Source organism: Procambarus clarkii, chromosome 46 (genome assembly GCF_040958095.1).
Source record: "Procambarus clarkii isolate CNS0578487 chromosome 46, FALCON_Pclarkii_2.0, whole genome shotgun sequence".
Lineage (NCBI taxonomy): Eukaryota > Metazoa > Arthropoda > Malacostraca > Decapoda > Cambaridae > Procambarus > Procambarus clarkii.
The window spans coordinates 24,194,305-24,202,972 of record NC_091195.1 but is presented as its reverse complement, the minus strand read 5'-3'; the positions used below and the strand labels follow the sequence as shown (position 1 = coordinate 24,202,972).

Here is an 8,668-nt window from a genome sequence, read left to right as displayed (position 1 = left end):
GAATGAGGTGATTTGGTGAAATGCTATGCCCAAGATTACCATCCGAGTTGCCGTCGGGGAAGTGGCTCAAATAGCCTCGGCTATCACTTCCTTTTGACGGCCGTGATGGTCAAGTGGATTAAGGCGCCCTGTAGTTACCAGTTGCGTTGCTCCTGGGAGTATGGGTTCGAGTCACTTCTGGGGTGTGAGTTTTCATTCGCATATAGTCCTGGGGACCATTCAGGCTTGTTCGCATTTGTGTTCCTCACGTGTGCCCCAAAGAATGAGGTGATTTGGTGAAATGCTATGCCCAAGATTACCATCCGAGTTGCCATCGGGGAAGTGGCTCAAATAGCCTCGGCTATCACTTCCTTTTGACGGCCGTGATGGTCAAGTGGATTAAGGCGCCCTGTAGTTACCAGTTGCGTTGCTCCTGGGAGTATGGGTTCGAGTCACTTCTGGGGTGTGAGTTTTCATTCGCATATAGTCCTGGGGACCATTCAGGGGGCGTTAGTTAGGGTTCATAAAAGTTGTTCTAGTGCAATGAAAATTTATTGACGTGTTACACCTGAAGAGGGCTGCAAGTGGTCCAAGTTTCAGCATCGCAGCCTAAATAGAGAGGGAGAAAAAAAAAAAAAACTTTTTTTAACCATTTTTTTACATGTTTTAAAGTTGATATAACAAATACAAATATCAACTGATATTATTTCTATGATACTCAGCTATCACAATACTATATAATAAAGGTTGTCTAGTGGCATTATTATCCCAAACCTATTTAGTGCAATAATACAAATTTTCAAAGTTCACCCAAAAATTATGCAACAAAATGATGTTTATAAATATATATAAAATCAATAAATGATCTTAGGGGAAATATATAACTTGAGTTTTTAGAGGCACAGACTCTACATATAATGTGCAAGTTCCATGTAAATTGAATAATAAATAAAAAAGTTATTCAACCATATAGTTGCAAATTAGTTACCTGTAAAAAATGAAGGTCAAAGTTCAGCCACCTTTGGCTGAGGTTGATGAACTACCAATTTCAATCAAAATTACCACCCTTGTAGATTGGCATTCCTTCAGTAAGGTGTGTAAGTTCCATGAAGATTGCCTGATAAAAAAAAAAAAAAAAAAATTATTAAAAAAAAAAAAAATAAAAAAAAAAATAAAAAAATTAAAAAAAAGACAGCAGCTTTATATTTACAATTATTTATGATATAGTATCAAGATATAAAACATAATACATACTAACCTAATATAATTGGTCTGAAATATGCAACATCTTGCAACATCAAGAGGAGAACGTCTTGAGTTGCAGGTCTAAGATCTTGAGTGGCAGGTGCCGCAGGTGGTGTGGCAGGTGCCGCAGGTGGTGTGGCATGTGCAGCAGGAGGTGTGGCAGGTGCCACAGAGGTGTGGCAGGTGCCACAGGAGGTGTGGGTGCCTGGGTGTGAGGCGAGGTAGTGTGTTGTGGGGGCGGGAGGCTGCCCTCTCTCTTCACTCAAGGGAACTCTTGTTTTGCCTCAGTGTGGCTTTACGCTCCTTCTTTACTTGGCTAACGCGTAGAGCTCTTGCCTTTAGAGCTTTCTTCTTGTCCGATACTATATCCATTGTGCAGTATATGCAAGAAAATACGATCTGTGCGAGCGCGTCAGGCATGCGACCGCCGGCACAGACACTGAGAGGGTGACTAAGCCAGTAAATCGGATTATAGCCCCTCCCTCTCACAGAAGACAGTTGCCAGCGAGTGTGTTTATAATTTGTATATGCATAACAAGATATTCTCCACTCTATTGCGAAATACTAGACGCTTACAACGTATGACGCATCACCCTACGGCGCACCCGAGCCGCGAGGACCAGATTTCGGGCAATTGCGGCTGGAAAATTTGCTCTAATTACGTTATTTTATTATCATAACATTAAACGGTTTGCACCACGGTGTTGCCAGAACGTTGTAGTATTTTTATAAATTTTTCGTGTTTGGCCGAATTTTTTCGGCCAAACAATGATAACGCCCCCTTCAGGCTTGTTCGCATTTGTGTTCCTCACGTGTGCCCCAAAGAATGAGGTGATTTGGTGAAATGCTATGCCCAAGATTACCATCCGAGTTGCCGTCGGGGAAGTGGCTCAAATAGCCTCGGCTATCACTACCTTTTGACGGCCGTGATGGTCAAGTGGATTAAGGCGCCCTGTAGTTACCAGTTGCGTTGCTCCTGGGAGTATGGGTTCGAGTCACTTCTGGGGTGTGAGTTTTCATTCGCATATAGTCCTGGGGACCATTCAGGCTTGTTCGCATTTGTGTTCCTCACGTGTGCCCCAAAGAATGAGGTGATTTGGTGAAATGCTATGCCCAAGATTACCATCCGAATTGCCGTCGGGGAAGTGGCTCAAATAGCCTCGGCTATCACTTCCTTTTGACGGCCGTGATGGTCAAGTGGATTAAGGCGCCCTGTAGTTACCAGTTGCGTTGCTCCTGGGAGTATGGGTTCGAGTCACTTCTCGGGTGTGAGTTTTCATTCGCATATAGTCCTGGGGACCATTCAGGCTTGTTCGCATTTGTGTTCCTCACGTGTGCCCCAAAGAATGAGGTGATTTGGTGAAATGCTATGCCCAAGATTACCATCCGAGTTGCCGTCGGGGAAGTGGCTCAAATAGCCTCGGCTATCACTTCCTTTTGACGGCCGTGATGGTCAAGTGGATTAAGGCGCCCTGTAGTTACCAGTTGCGTAGCTCCTGGGAGTATGGGTTCGAGTCACTTCTGGGGTGTGAGTTTTCATTCGCATATAGTCCTGGGGACCATTCAGGCTTGTTCGCATTTGTGTTCCTCACGTGTGCCCCAAAGAATGAGGTGATTTGGTGAAATGCTATGCCCAAGATTACCATCCGAGTTGCCATCGGGGAAGTGGCTCAAATAGCCTCGGCTATCACTTCCTTTTGACGGCCGTGATGGTCAAGTGGATTAAGGCGCCCTGTAGTTACCAGTTGCGTTGCTCCTGGGAGTATGGGTTCGAGTCACTTCTGGGGTGTGAGTTTTCATTCGCATATAGTCCTGGGGACCATTCAGGCTTGTTCGCATTTGTGTTCCTCACGTGTGCCCCAAAGAATGAGGTGATTTGGTGAAATGCTATGCCCAAGATTACCATCCGAGTTGCCGTCGGGGAAGTGGCTCAAATAGCCTCGGCTATCACTTCCTTTTGACGGCCGTGATGGTCAAGTGGATTAAGGCGCCCTGTAGTTACCAGTTGCGTTGCTCCTGGGAGTATGGGTTCGAGTCACTTCTGGGGTGTGAGTTTTCATTCGCATATAGTCCTGGGGACCATTCAGGCTTGTTCGCATTTGTGTTCCTCACGTGTGCCCCAAAGAATGAGGTGATTTGGTGAAATGCTATGCCCAAGATTACCATCCGAGTTGCCGTCGGGGAAGTGGCTCAAATAGCCTCGGCTATCACTACCTTTTGACGGCCGTGATGGTCAAGTGGATTAAGGCGCCCTGTAGTTACCAGTTGCGTTGCTCCTGGGAGTATGGGTTCGAGTCACTTCTGGGGTGTGAGTTTTCATTCGCATATAGTCCTGGGGACCATTCAGGCTTGTTCGCATTTGTGTTCCTCACGTGTGCCCCAAAGAATGAGGTGATTTGGTGAAATGCTATGCCCAAGATTACCATCCGAGTTGCCGTCGGGGAAGTGGCTCAAATAGCCTCGGCTATCACTTCCTTTTGACGGCCGTGATGGTCAAGTGGATTAAGGCGCCCTGTAGTTACCAGTTGCGTTGCTCCTGGGAGTATGGTTCGAGTCACTTCTGGGTGTGAGTTTTCATTCGCATATAGTCCTGGGGACCATTCAGGCTTGTTCGCATTTGTGTTCCTCACGTGTGCCCCAAAGAATGAGGTGATTTGGTGAAATGCTATGCCCAAGATTACCATCCGAGTTGCCGTCGGGGAAGTGGCTCAAATAGCCTCGGCTATCACTTCCTTTTGACGGCCGTGATGGTCAAGTGGATTAAGGCGCCCTGTAGTTACCAGTTGCGTTGCTCCTGGGAGTATGGGTTCGAGTCACTTCTCGGGTGTGAGTTTTCATTCGCATATAGTCCTGGGGACCATTCAGGCTTGTTCGCATTTGTGTTCCTCACGTGTGCCCCAAAGAATGAGGTGATTTGGTGAAATGCTATGCCCAAGATTACCATCCGAGTTGCCGTCGGGGAAGTGGCTCAAATAGCCTCGGCTATCACTTCCTTTTGACGGCCGTGATGGTCAAGTGGATTAAGGCGCCCTGTAGTTACCAGTTGCGTTGCTCCTGGGAGTATGGGTTCGAGTCACTTCTGGGGTGTGAGTTTTCATTCGCATATAGTCCTGGGGACCATTCAGGCTTGTTCGCATTTGTGTTCCTCACGTGTGCCCCAAAGAATGAGGTGATTTGGTGAAATGCTATGCCCAAGATTACCATCCGAGTTGCCATCGGGGAAGTGGCTCAAATAGCCTCGGCTATCACTTCCTTTTGACGGCCGTGATGGTCAAGTGGATTAAGGCGCCCTGTAGTTACCAGTTGCGTTGCTCCTGGGAGTATGGGTTCGAGTCACTTCTCGGGTGTGAGTTTTCATTCGCATATAGTCCTGGGGCCATTCAGGCTTGTTCGCATTTGTGTTCCTCACGTGTGCCCCAAAGAATGAGGTGATTTGGTGAAATGCTATGCCCAAGATTACCATCCGAGTTGCCGTCGGGAAGTGGCTCAATAGCCTCGGCTATCACTTCCTTTTGACGGCCGTGATGGTCAAGTGGATTAAGGCGCCCTGTAGTTACCAGTTGCGTTGCTCCTGGGAGTAGGGTTCGAGTCACTTCTGGGGTGTGAGTTTTCATTCGCATATAGTCCTGGGGACCATTCAGGCTTGTTCGCATTTGTGTTCCTCACGTGTGCCCCAAAGAATGAGGTGATTTGGTGAAATGCTATGCCCAAGATTACCATCCGAGTTGCCGTCGGGGAAGTGGCTCAAATAGCCTCGGCTATCACTTCCTTTTGACGGCCGTGATGGTCAAGTGGATTAAGGCGCCCTGTAGTTACCAGTTGCGTTGCTCCTGGGAGTATGGGTTCGAGTCACTTCTGGGGTGAGTTTTCATTCGCATATAGTCCTGGGGACCATTCAGGCTTGTTCGCATTTGTGTTCCTCACGTGTGCCCCAAAGAATGAGGTGATTTGGTGAAATGCTATGCCCAAGATTACCATCCGAGTTGCCGTTGGGGAAGTGGCTCAAATAGCCTCGGCTATCACTTCCTTTTGACGGCCGTGATGGTCAAGTGGATTAAGGCGCCCTGTAGTTACCAGTTGCGTTGCTCCTGGGAGTATGGGTTCGAGTCACTTCTGGGTGTGAGTTTTCATTCGCATATAGTCCTGGGGACCATTCAGGCTTGTTCGCATTTGTGTTCCTCACGTGTGCCCCAAAGAATGAGGTGATTTGGTGAAATGCTATGCCCAAGATTACCATCCGAGTTGCCGTCGGGGAAGTGGCTCAAATAGCCTCGCTATCACTTCCTTTTGACGGCCGTGATGGTCAAGTGGATTAAGGCGCCCTGTAGTTACCAGTTGCGTTGCTCCTGGGAGTATGGGTTCGAGTCACTTCTGGGGTGTGAGTTTTCATTCGCATATAGTCCTGGGGACCATTCAGGCTTGTTCGCATTTGTGTTCCTCACGTGTGCCCCAAAGAATGAGGTGATTTGGTGAAATGCTATGCCCAAGATTACCATCCGAGTTGCCGTCGGGAAGTGGCTCAAATAGCCTCGGCTATCACTTCCTTTTGACGGCCGTGATGGTCAAGTGGATTAAGGCGCCCTGTAGTTACCAGTTGCGTTGCTCCTGGGAGTATGGGTTCGAGTCACTTCTGGGGTGGAGTTTTCATTCGCATATAGTCCTGGGGACCATTCAGGCTTGTTCGCATTTGTGTTCCTCACGTGTGCCCCAAAGGAGGTGATTTGGTGAAATGCTATGCCCAAGATTACCATCCGAGTTGCCGTCGGGGAAGTGGCTCAAATAGCCTTGGCTATCACTTCCTTTTGACGGCCGTGATGGTCAAGTGGATTAAGGCGCCCTGTAGTTACCAGTTGCGTTGCTCCTGGGAGTATGGGTTCGAGTCACTTCTGGGGTGTGAGTTTTCATTCGCATATAGTCCTGGGGACCATTCAGGCTTGTTCGCATTTGTGTTCCTCACGTGTGCCCCAAAGAATGAGGTGATTTGGTGAAATGCTATGCCCAAGATTACCATCCGAGTTGCCGTCGGGGAAGTGGCTCAAATAGCCTCGGCTATCACTTCCTTTTGACGGCCGTGATGGTCAAGTGGATTAAGGCGCCCTGTAGTTACCAGTTGCGTTGCTCCTGGGAGTATGGGTTCGAGTCACTTCTGGGGTGTGAGTTTTCATTCGCATATAGTCCTGGGCCATTCAGGCTTGTTCGCATTTGTGTTCCTCACGTGTGCCCCAAAGAATGAGGTGATCTGGTGAAATGCTATGCCAAGATTACCATCCGAGTTGCCGTCGGGGAAGTGGCTCAAATAGCCTCGGCTATCACTTCCTTTTGACGGCCGTGATGGTCAAGTGGATTAAGGCGCCCTGTAGTTACCAGTTGCGTTGCTCCTGGGAGTATGGGTTCGAGTCACTTCTGGGGTGTGAGTTTTCATTCGCATATAGTCCTGGGGACCATTCAGGCTTGTTCGCATTTGTGTTCCTCACGTGTGCCCCAAAGAATGAGGTGATATGGTGAAATGCTATGCCCAAGATTACCATCCGAGTTGCCGTCGGGGAAGTGGCTCAAATAGCCTCGGCTATCACTTCCTTTTGACGGCCGTGATGGTCAAGTGGATTAAGGCGCCCTGTAGTTACCAGTTGCGTTGCTCCTGGGAGTATGGGTTCGAGTCACTTCTGGGTGTGAGTTTTCATTCGCATATAGTCCTGGGGACCATTCAGGCTTGTTCGCATTTGTGTTCCTCACGTGTGCCCCAAAGAATGAGGTGATTTGGTGAAATGCTATGCCCAAGATTACCATCCGAGTTGCCGTCGGGGATGGCTCAAATAGCCTCGGCTATCACTTCCTTTTGACGGCCGTGATGGTCAAGTGGATTAAGGCGCCCTGTAGTTACCAGTTGCGTTGCTCCTGGGAGTATGGGTTCGAGTCACTTCTGGGGTGTGAGTTTTCATTCGCATATAGTCCTGGGGACCATTCAGGCTTGTTCGCATTTGTGTTCCTCACGTGTGCCCCAAAGAATGAGGTGATTTGGTGAAATGCTATGCCCAAGATTACCATCCGAGTTGCCGTCGGGGAAGTGGCTCAAATAGCCTTGGCTATCACTTCCTTTTGACGGCCGTGATGGTCAAGTGGATTAAGGCGCCCTGTAGTTACCAGTTGCGTTGCTCCTGGAGTATGGGTTCGAGTCACTTCTGGGTGTGAGTTTTCATTCGCATATAGTCCTGGGGACCATTCAGGCTTGTTCGCATATATATATATATATATATATATATATATTTAATATATAGTATATTGATAGTATATATTATTATATCTAATAATAAATACTATATATATAGTATATTGCGATAATTGTAAGGAGAAAAGGAAGAGAAAGGGTGGGGGAAGAGAAAATTAGGACACAGTAAGTTAAAAACTCAACAAGCCGGAGCGCGGGTCAGGTCACACAAGAATAAGATAGGCACAAACCTGTATACCAAACACAAGGGTGCTAATTGTCTAGTTGTTGTAGTTTAGGGAAACACCTGAGGGAGAGAGGGGGGAAGGGTGGAAAAGTAGTGTGGGTAGTGTGAGGGAGGAGAGTGGAACAAATGAGAATTGGGTGCATAATAAATTAACTAAACTAACCTATTATAATATAGATATTTTAATGGGTGAAGGGAAAGGAGAAGAGAAGAGAAGAGAAAGAGAAGAGAAGAGAAGAGAAGAGAAGAGAGAGAGAGAAGAGAAGAGAAGAAAGTTTTCAGGAAAATAGGAAGACTTTATAATTTACCTCATTTATTATATATTCCCATACCCCATCCTGTGGGTGTTAGTGGACCCCATACCCATTCTATGAGCGGTAGTAGACCCCATACCATCCTGTAGTGGGGTAATAGACCCCATACCATCCTGTGAGGGTAGTGGACCCCAATGGTGTTTTGCAAGTAGCCCTTTTCACCAGTACAGTGAAAAGTACTTCGTTATATAATTTTCAGAGAGAAAGCGACAGGATGTTTGGAGAGGAAAGAAAAAAGAGATGTATGAAGGACGGGAGGAGAAAGAAGAAGGGGGGGAGACAGGTGGTGAGGAGGAGACAGGTGGAAAGGGGGGAGATGTGTGAGGGGGAATGTTTGCGGAAGATGGAGAAGGGGTATTTAGAACGGTAAGGTAGAGAGGGGGGCAACTAAGGCGCATCATTAAAAACAAATGAGCATCATTGCAATAGCAGGAGCCACGCACATCTTCAGCCTGCGTTGTTGAGACATTGTCAATTAAGCGGTGTCCAATAACAGTATCTTCGGTATTTAAGCGATACCTTTAAAAATACTGGAAATATTGAAAGATATTAATCCAGATATTAATCCCTTTGTGCAACGCACACAAGAGGCAACAGCTTCTAACTCTACAAGCGGCAATATAAAATAGAGAATAGGCGATTGTTTTCACTCATAGTGTAATAAACCCACAGACCCAC

At 47.2% G+C, this 8,668-nt stretch overlaps 1 long non-coding RNA gene across 1 annotated transcript; it reads right to left on the bottom strand.

The window, feature by feature from the left end:
- Positions 1 to 509: 509 nt before the first annotated feature.
- On the bottom strand, positions 510 to 1,676 carry LOC138350516 (uncharacterized). Its single transcript, XR_011222146.1, has 3 exons — positions 1,238 to 1,676; positions 968 to 1,096; positions 510 to 588 (listed from the first exon to the last, which is right to left on the bottom strand). It is a non-coding gene; the product is annotated as an uncharacterized lncRNA (long non-coding RNA).
- Positions 1,677 to 8,668: the final 6,992 nt, after the last annotated feature.